General features: G+C 51.1%; 1 pseudogene across 1 annotated transcript; it reads right to left on the bottom strand.

Moving 5' to 3' along the window:
• Positions 1–5,094: 5,094 nt before the first annotated feature.
• LOC308426617 (fructose-bisphosphate aldolase A-like) lies at positions 5,095–6,496 on the bottom strand (annotated as a pseudogene). The gene has a single exon. The product of its transcript is annotated as a fructose-bisphosphate aldolase A-like (transcript).
• Positions 6,497–7,601: the final 1,105 nt, after the last annotated feature.

Raw genomic sequence — 7,601 nt, 5'->3', positions numbered from 1 at the left:
AACTGGTTACTCCACCTCATGCCAAATCAAGAACTCCTTTCTTTCAGGTGAGGGGAGCACAGTTGGGGTGCAGCCCATCCCGTGGCATTTGTGTTCTGTTGGGGGATGGCACTATTCCTCGGGAAGTTTCTTGTACCTTCTCCTCTCCTCTATAGTGTGGAGTTCATGCAGGCTGTCTGTACTAAACGTGGCTGTGAGACAGACACAGTTCCCACCAGTTCCCTGGAGAAGCCAGGGGTCAGCTGGTCCAAAGACACAAGACTAAAACCCAAACCCAGCCCCAGCCTGGAGCTGCTTTTCCCTGACCATGGACTTGCCACGGTGAAAAGCCAATGATCTCTTGGTGTTTGGGGCCTTTGGGCATCCTGGGTGTTTGTAACACAGCATTGTTTTAGTCTCAGCTGACCAAGTGGGGCAGACAGAGTATTAACCAGCTGACCGATCAGAAGTGCACACTGTTGGCAGGAAGAGCAACCCAGGAAGGGCAAAGATTCCGATGAGTGTGGCTGCAGATAGAACTGCCCGCTAAGGCTCAGCCCCTCCCCGGAAGCACAGATCCGGAAGCCAGGAACTGAGTCAGACCTTTATCCCTGTTATTCTCGGTAGGGCATTTCCGGCAGGGGAGACAGCCAGTGCAAAGATCCTGAGGAAGCTTGTGTGTGGCCAGAGCAGGAGCCAGCAGGGGGAGGGGTAAAGGTAATGGGCACCTCATCTGATCCTGTGGGAAGGGCTTAGAACTTTCTTAGAAGAACTCATTGCTGCCAGAGGAAAGAGCCAGTGCATGAGAAAAGGTTAGGCCAAATCTCCCAGGTTTGGGATCTGTTCCCAGAGCGCCAGTGTTAGCCACCTTCGAGCTCGAGGACTAGGGCCTTTTTATCCGTTCTCGTTCATTTCCTGCTTTCCCTCTCGTCTTTGGGAACTGTCCGGATGCCTCACCACCTCCCTGATCCCAAGTCTGCCCCCACTTATCTTGGCAGCTCAGAGCCTCTCTGAGCACCAGCTCTGTTCTCCCAGCTTCCTCACGTCCCCTCGCTGTGCTCAGAGCCCTGACACTTTATCCTTGGCGACTTCTGCTCCCTCTCCCCAACTCCTGAAGACCCTCACTCCCGCCAACCGAGATCCCGCCTCCAACCGATCCTTATCCCTTTGCTTCATTCCATGTCTCTGCTAAAGTGAAGCCTTTCAATCTGGAGTTCTTTACTTCAGGACTTGATGGTACACATCTGTAGTCTCCCTGTACTTGGGATGCAGATGTAGGAGGATCGTGAGTTCAAGGCCAGCTTAGCAAGACCCTGTTTCAAACAATAAAATGATGAGGGCTGGGTATGACGGTGCATGACTTTACTATCAGTCAGATCTCTCTGAGTTCCAGGCCAGCTAGAGCTACATAGTGAGGCCCTGACTCAAATAATAAATAAAATAAATAGGGCAGGCTATGTGCAAAGCCCTGTCCAGGGTGCTAAGGGACAGAGGGGCAATTCCTGAAGTGCCCTGGGTAGTCCCTTTACCTTCTCTTTGTCTCTCTCCCACTTAGGACCCAGTGACTTGAACATCTTACTTTGTGCTTCTGTTTTGTTTTTGAGATAGGGTCTTATGTAGCCCAGGCTGGCCTCGGGGCCTCGGACTCTGAGGATGACCTAGACCTTCTGATCCTCTGGTCTCTGCTTGCTGAGTGCTGGGATTGCAGGTGCCTGCTTCATCCCTGGTGTTGGTGCTGGGAATCAAATCCAGGGGCTCATACCTCATGCTCTTCAGGCAAGACTCCCAACCGAGCTGTATCCCCAGCCAAAGGGGAATTCTTCTTAAAAATAAAAGTGACTAAAAATAATTAAGCATTTAAAATCCCCCCTTTATTGGCAAAAGCAGTTCCCACTGCTCGCGGAACAGGACGAGAACCAAGCCACAAACAAAATGACATAGTGTAAGACAGAGAGGCTTCTGTGCCTTGTCTGCTGAGGTGGCCCCAGTCCCCCGCAGGAGCTTTGGATAAGGACAGTAGAGCCCAGAGATTTCCTAGGTTTGTGTTGCTGCTGCTTGACCATGTGTACACAGCAACTGCGGTGAGGTCAGAAACCAACATTATAAAGTTAATTCTCTCCTTCCACCGTGATCCACGGAGCGCACTCAGGGTACCTCCGACTTCCACGGTGCCTTTACTGACTGAGCCATTTTTCCAGTCGAGAGGAACTTTGTTGTTGTTTTGTTTGTTTGAGACAGGGTTAGCCTTGGCTGTCCTGAAACTCACCGTGTAGACCAGGCTGGCCTCAAACTTAAAAAAAATCCACCTGCCTCCGCACCGAGTTGTGAGGTCTGAGAGCCAAGTCAAGATGGCAAACTGAACCTTGGAAAGGGGGCCAGGACTCCAGCCCTTCCCCAGCCATCTGTGTGACTTTGCATAAGCCTCTTGGCATTTCTGGTGTGCGCCATTTTCTTGAGTCAAAGTACATTGCACATTTGTTCCTCAAGAAACCACGGGGGACCTTCAGATGCTATAACATTTGCACCGAGCATTAGGTAGCATAGTTTGTGGGTAGCCTGCTGCTATCCCTGGGACACACCTTATCTGCATACTGGATCCCAGCCGGAGACAGACCATATATATTTCTACTTTCCCCTTGGATGCTGCAGTACCCAGTGCTAAGCAGGGTGAGAAGGCAAGCACATTTATTATGTACCTGCTACATGGTAGACATGACTGGGGCCTCATACACGTGGCTAGAGACACATGGAACTTACATCCATCCTCTGTATAGTCAGGGCAAAACAAGGCTGGCCATGGTGACTGGACCCTCCAAGGAACACTTGAGGGGAAAATGAGCCAAGATGGGGCAGTAGCCCCCACAACCAAGAGCTGATCCCATTATGAGTCTTGACCTTAACTAAGCTTGTACTGATGCATCATGGAGTCTGGGGAGCAGCGGGAGGCAGCCCCTGATGTTCCCCAGACCCCAGACCCAGCTTGGATCTCCTCTCCTGCAGCCTCATTCTCTGCCACTCCTGGGCTCGGCACTGGCCCAGTGTCTTACCAGGCCTCTCTAGGATGGCAGCATCCCAATGTTCTATAAATAGTCTCTCCTGGGCCCCAGACGGCCAGTTGGCAAACATTGTAATTTGCTGAAAAGTTTGGAATGTGTCTAAAAATGAAGACAAATGAGACCAGGCTTGGGGTGGGGTTGGGGGGCAGGGTGCAAGTGGCAGATCCATTTCAGAGGACACCTGAGGCTCCCTGTTCGGGCCAGTGTCCCCATGAGGGCACCCGAGCCAAGATGCCTTGGTGAATGTGAACGTGGGAAGTAAATATTATCCTTCCGTCCCAAGCTGGCTTTCTCTCCGAAGCTCTTGGCCATAGCTGACGGACGTGCACAGGGATCCTGGGAGCCAGAAAAACATTCCAAATAATGTCATTTAATTCCTTTTATTTACAACTGAGAAAGAGATCCCTCAAAACCCTAATAGCATCTAGAAACAGCAGAGCGCTGAGTCACCGCCATCCCAGTTTGGAGTGGGGTGCTAGAGCCCTGACTTCCTTTGGAGAGCTTCTCCCTGTGGAGTAGCTGATCTCCTGGCTGGCTCTCCACACCCCCCTGAGGGCTGACGCAGCACTAGCTCCTCTCCTCACGGTCCAGCCTGACCCCATCTGGCTGCCTAAAGGCAAAGACCATGGCCCATGGTAGAGCAGACTGGCCTCACCTCCAGAACCAGCCAGCAGCAGGCTCTTTCTGCCCTCTGGGAGAGCTCACTGCCGGGAAGGCCATTTGTCTTTGTCTTCTAACATTTTCCTATAGGGAAACAAAAACAGAACATTGCACAGGAGCAGGACTGGGAATAATTTCATGGATTAAATGTTTCCCCTGACGGCATGAGGACTTGAGTTTCGCCTAGCACCCAAGGAAAGATCTGGAAACAGTAGCTTGTGCTTATATTTTCGGTCCTAGGGAGGTGGAGACAGGAGGATTCCTGGGGTTCAGTCAGCTGAGCCTGATTGGTGAGATCGGGTCCCAATGAACATTCCCAAGTCAAAAGCAAGGCAGAGGCTGAGGGGACGGTGCACAAAGAGGTGTTGTACTGGCCCAACAACCTGGGTGTGGGTCCCTAGGACCCAGGTAGGGGCTGGACACCCCTGAAGGGATATGCCACCCCTGAAGGGAGATGGGGAATGGAGATATCTCAGGGTCACTATCCAGTGTGTGCAGCAGTAAAGAAGAGAGACAAGGACAGACATCAGAAGTCCTCTGACCTCACACAGTACATGCATGTTCCACAAACATGCAAACACACACACACACAAACAACAAACAAACAAACCACGATTAACAGCTCCTGAGGAACAACACCTGAAGTTGACTTCTGGCTTCCACACACATGCTCACTCTCACATACAAACATTCGTGCACACTCATACACGTGTGTATGCACGCATACATGTACACACACATGCACAGTGTGATAGGTTGAGGGTCAAAACACAGGAAATGAGGCATTCATCCAGTGCTCTCTCCCTGTGTGACTCGGGCAAGCCATTTGCCCTAACCCAGCCTCTGCTTGCCCTTGTGTAAAACTACACAGAGATACAAGCTTGTACCAAACATCTGTGTTACAGAAACTTGTTTCTTTTTTTAATAGCTGCACAAGCAAAACATTCTTATCCCATTTTAGATGAAGACATTGAGGCAGAGGTTAGGAGCTTGTCCAAGATCACACTTTTTTATTTTCTTTAAGTTTGAGACTCACAATGCCCAACCTTCTGAAGTCACATTTGACACTGATAATTCAACGATTCCAGACACAGTAGTAACTAGTTCTGGTTTTGTTGGTACCTCCCAGCTTTTGGCTGCTGTAAGGTTTGGCAACAGAGAACAACAAGGAGAGAGGGGTAATCACATCGGTGAGGGGTCTGTGCATGACAAGGAGCTGGGATATGAAATACTGGCTCTCTAGAACAAACCACTATTACAGAAGGAACAAGCCCTCCCCAGGGTTCCTTTGTGGGAACTGTAGCTGAAGGTCTCCATCTGGTGGCCATTTATGGAACTGCATAGTGGAACTTGGGGCCCTAATTTTTAGGGAGAATGATGAAATTTTGACTAGTTAGTCTTTTTTCCCCCTTAAATAGTTGTTTATTGGCAGTGGGCTGGAAGGAATGGCAGAGTTAGCATTCACAGACCATACCTCACACACAAGGGCAGCAGGAGTGATGGCAAAGAGCTTGGAGGCCCCTCTTGAATAGCAAGTGTGTAGGCAGGGGCCTGGAGTGTTGATGGAACAGCCCTAGATCTGCTCTGTTAGTAGGCATGGTTAGAGAGGAAGAGAGATTCACTGGCTGCAGCTCCAGACTGGCCACTTGGGGTGTACTTTCCTTGACAACAGGCGAGGCTGTTGCCCAGGGCTCGCTTGATGTACTCCTCCTGGGCTGCCTTCAGGTTCTCCTTCTTCCCACCCCAGGCCTTCAGAGCAGAGGCCTGCAGGGCTCGGCCATAGGAGAAAGTCAAGGCCCATGGCTTCAGCAGGGGACACTTGTTGATGGCATTGAGGTTGATGGATGCCTCTTCCTCACTCTGCCCTCCAGGCAGGAAAGTGACCCCAGGGACAGCAGGGGGCACTTGCAACAAAGTGCTGTGGCAGTTGCCATGGCAATGCCCTCACTGGAAAATTTCTGGGTGCTAGCATGGCCAGGGGTGACCATGTTGGGCTTCATCAATGTGCCTTCCAGATAGACATGGTGGTCACTCAGAGCCTCATGGACAGCTGCCAGTTCCTTCTGGCAGCGCTTCAAGTCATGGTCCCCATCAGGGAGTATTTCAGGCTCCACAATGGGTACAATGCCAGTCTGCTGGCAGATGCTGGCATAACGGGCCAGAATGCTGGCATTTTTCATGATGGCAAGGGGCGAGGGAGTGTGCTCCCCAAACTTCAGCACACAGAGCCACTTGGCAAAGTCCATCCTTCTTACACTGGGCACAGCGTTCAGACAGCCCATTTAGTTCTTGGGTGGTAGTCTCACCATTGGTTCCTGCCAGGGGCACCACACCCTTATCTACCTTAATCTACCCACAACCCCACCCTTGGACTTGATAACTTGGGGGAAGGGACGCCCATCATCTGCCTTCTGGTACAGTGTCTCATGGAAGAGGATCACCCCCCCCCCCCATGCAGGATTTCACACGGTCGTCAGCAGTCAGCAGCAGCCGACGGTAGAAGCCCCTGTTCTCCTCAGTGTTCTCGGTGCCGATGGACTGCAGGAGCTTGGCAGTGCTTCCAGTGGCCTTGTCTGCAGCCAGGATGCCCTTTCGCAGAACCACAATTCGGTGAGCGATGTCAGACAGCTCCTTCTGCTCCGGGGTCAGTGCTGGGTATGGGTAGGACATGGTGCCGGTGGCAGTACTTTCCGGGCACAGGACGGGGTGGGTCTGTCGGGTGCACCGGTGGGTAATCGAACAGACTAAGGAGGGAACATGGCTAGGGCCACCAGAACCTCGTTCCGCCACGTGTTCCAACAGAATGCAGCCTATTCAGCTCGGGGACGGGGGACTAGTTAGTGTCTACACTGGGTGTTAGGTATTAGCACATGCAGGTGTCAGGCCTGACTCCCCACATAGAGAATTAGGACCTCAAACACGTAGGAGGTCTGTGTTTTTAGGCCCAAGAATTCTACCGTAGCTGAAGAACTCTAAAGATAGAACAGAAGGGCACTGGAATTTTGCTTAGCGCTCCTAGTACCAACATCTAAACTAAACTTCCCAGACAGAACACGTTCTTCAGGAATTATCTACAAAGGAGAAATCTGGGGACCTGCAAGATAGTTCTTACTGATAACCTGCATTTGTTACCCTGGACCCTCGTGGAATGAGAGATACGGTGCCCACCAAGGTGTACATGCATGTGGTGAGAATCATTTGGTCTAAAATGGCAGTGCTGAGGAGGAAAGGCCTGCATTAAGGAGCCCCAAGGAATCCATTTTTCAGGTGTCCAACCTAATGGTGGCAGCAGGTGTGTGAAGCCACCGCAGGCGTGAAGCATTTCGACAGGACACAGACTGGAAAAGCTCCTTTGGTAGTCTTGAGCACCCAATGCAATGAAACCAAAGCCCACTTGGGAGAGGGGACAGTAATGAAACGGGGCTCAGATTCAGGTAGACACAGGTTACATCTCAGAGCCTTCAAGCTGAGTGACTTTGGGCCGGTCACACAAATCCTCTGGACTTTAGTTTCTACTTCTGTGAAGTGAGATTCACACACAGCTTCCATTCATTTCCCAATCCTGTCATTTTCCCCGGATTCATCCTTTCTCCTGGTCCACGGTGGTATCTGGTGGCTCTGGTTGTCACGCATCGGCCACCTCTTGGCCTCTCTCACTTTTGCTCCACAACCTTTGAGAGTCTTTCAAAAGAGTATCATCCACACATCAGTATGTCTAGTGGCTTCCCCACTGATCTTCCCCACTCTTCCCAGTTGTTCAGAGACATCTATGAGCTCTGTGAATAAATGAGTCTGAGTGAGGCTCTAGCTCCGAGCAGTCAGACGAGAGCATCTGTGTCTGCCAGAGGCTGTATTAGTCAGGGTTCTCTAGAGTCATAGAACTTATGGTAGTCTCTATACTGTAAG

This window comes from Micromys minutus (assembly GCF_963924665.1).
Source record: "Micromys minutus genome assembly, chromosome: 10".
NCBI lineage: Eukaryota > Metazoa > Chordata > Mammalia > Rodentia > Muridae > Micromys > Micromys minutus.
Note: the sequence above shows the minus strand (reverse complement) of the source record. Positions and strands in the feature narration are given on the sequence as shown.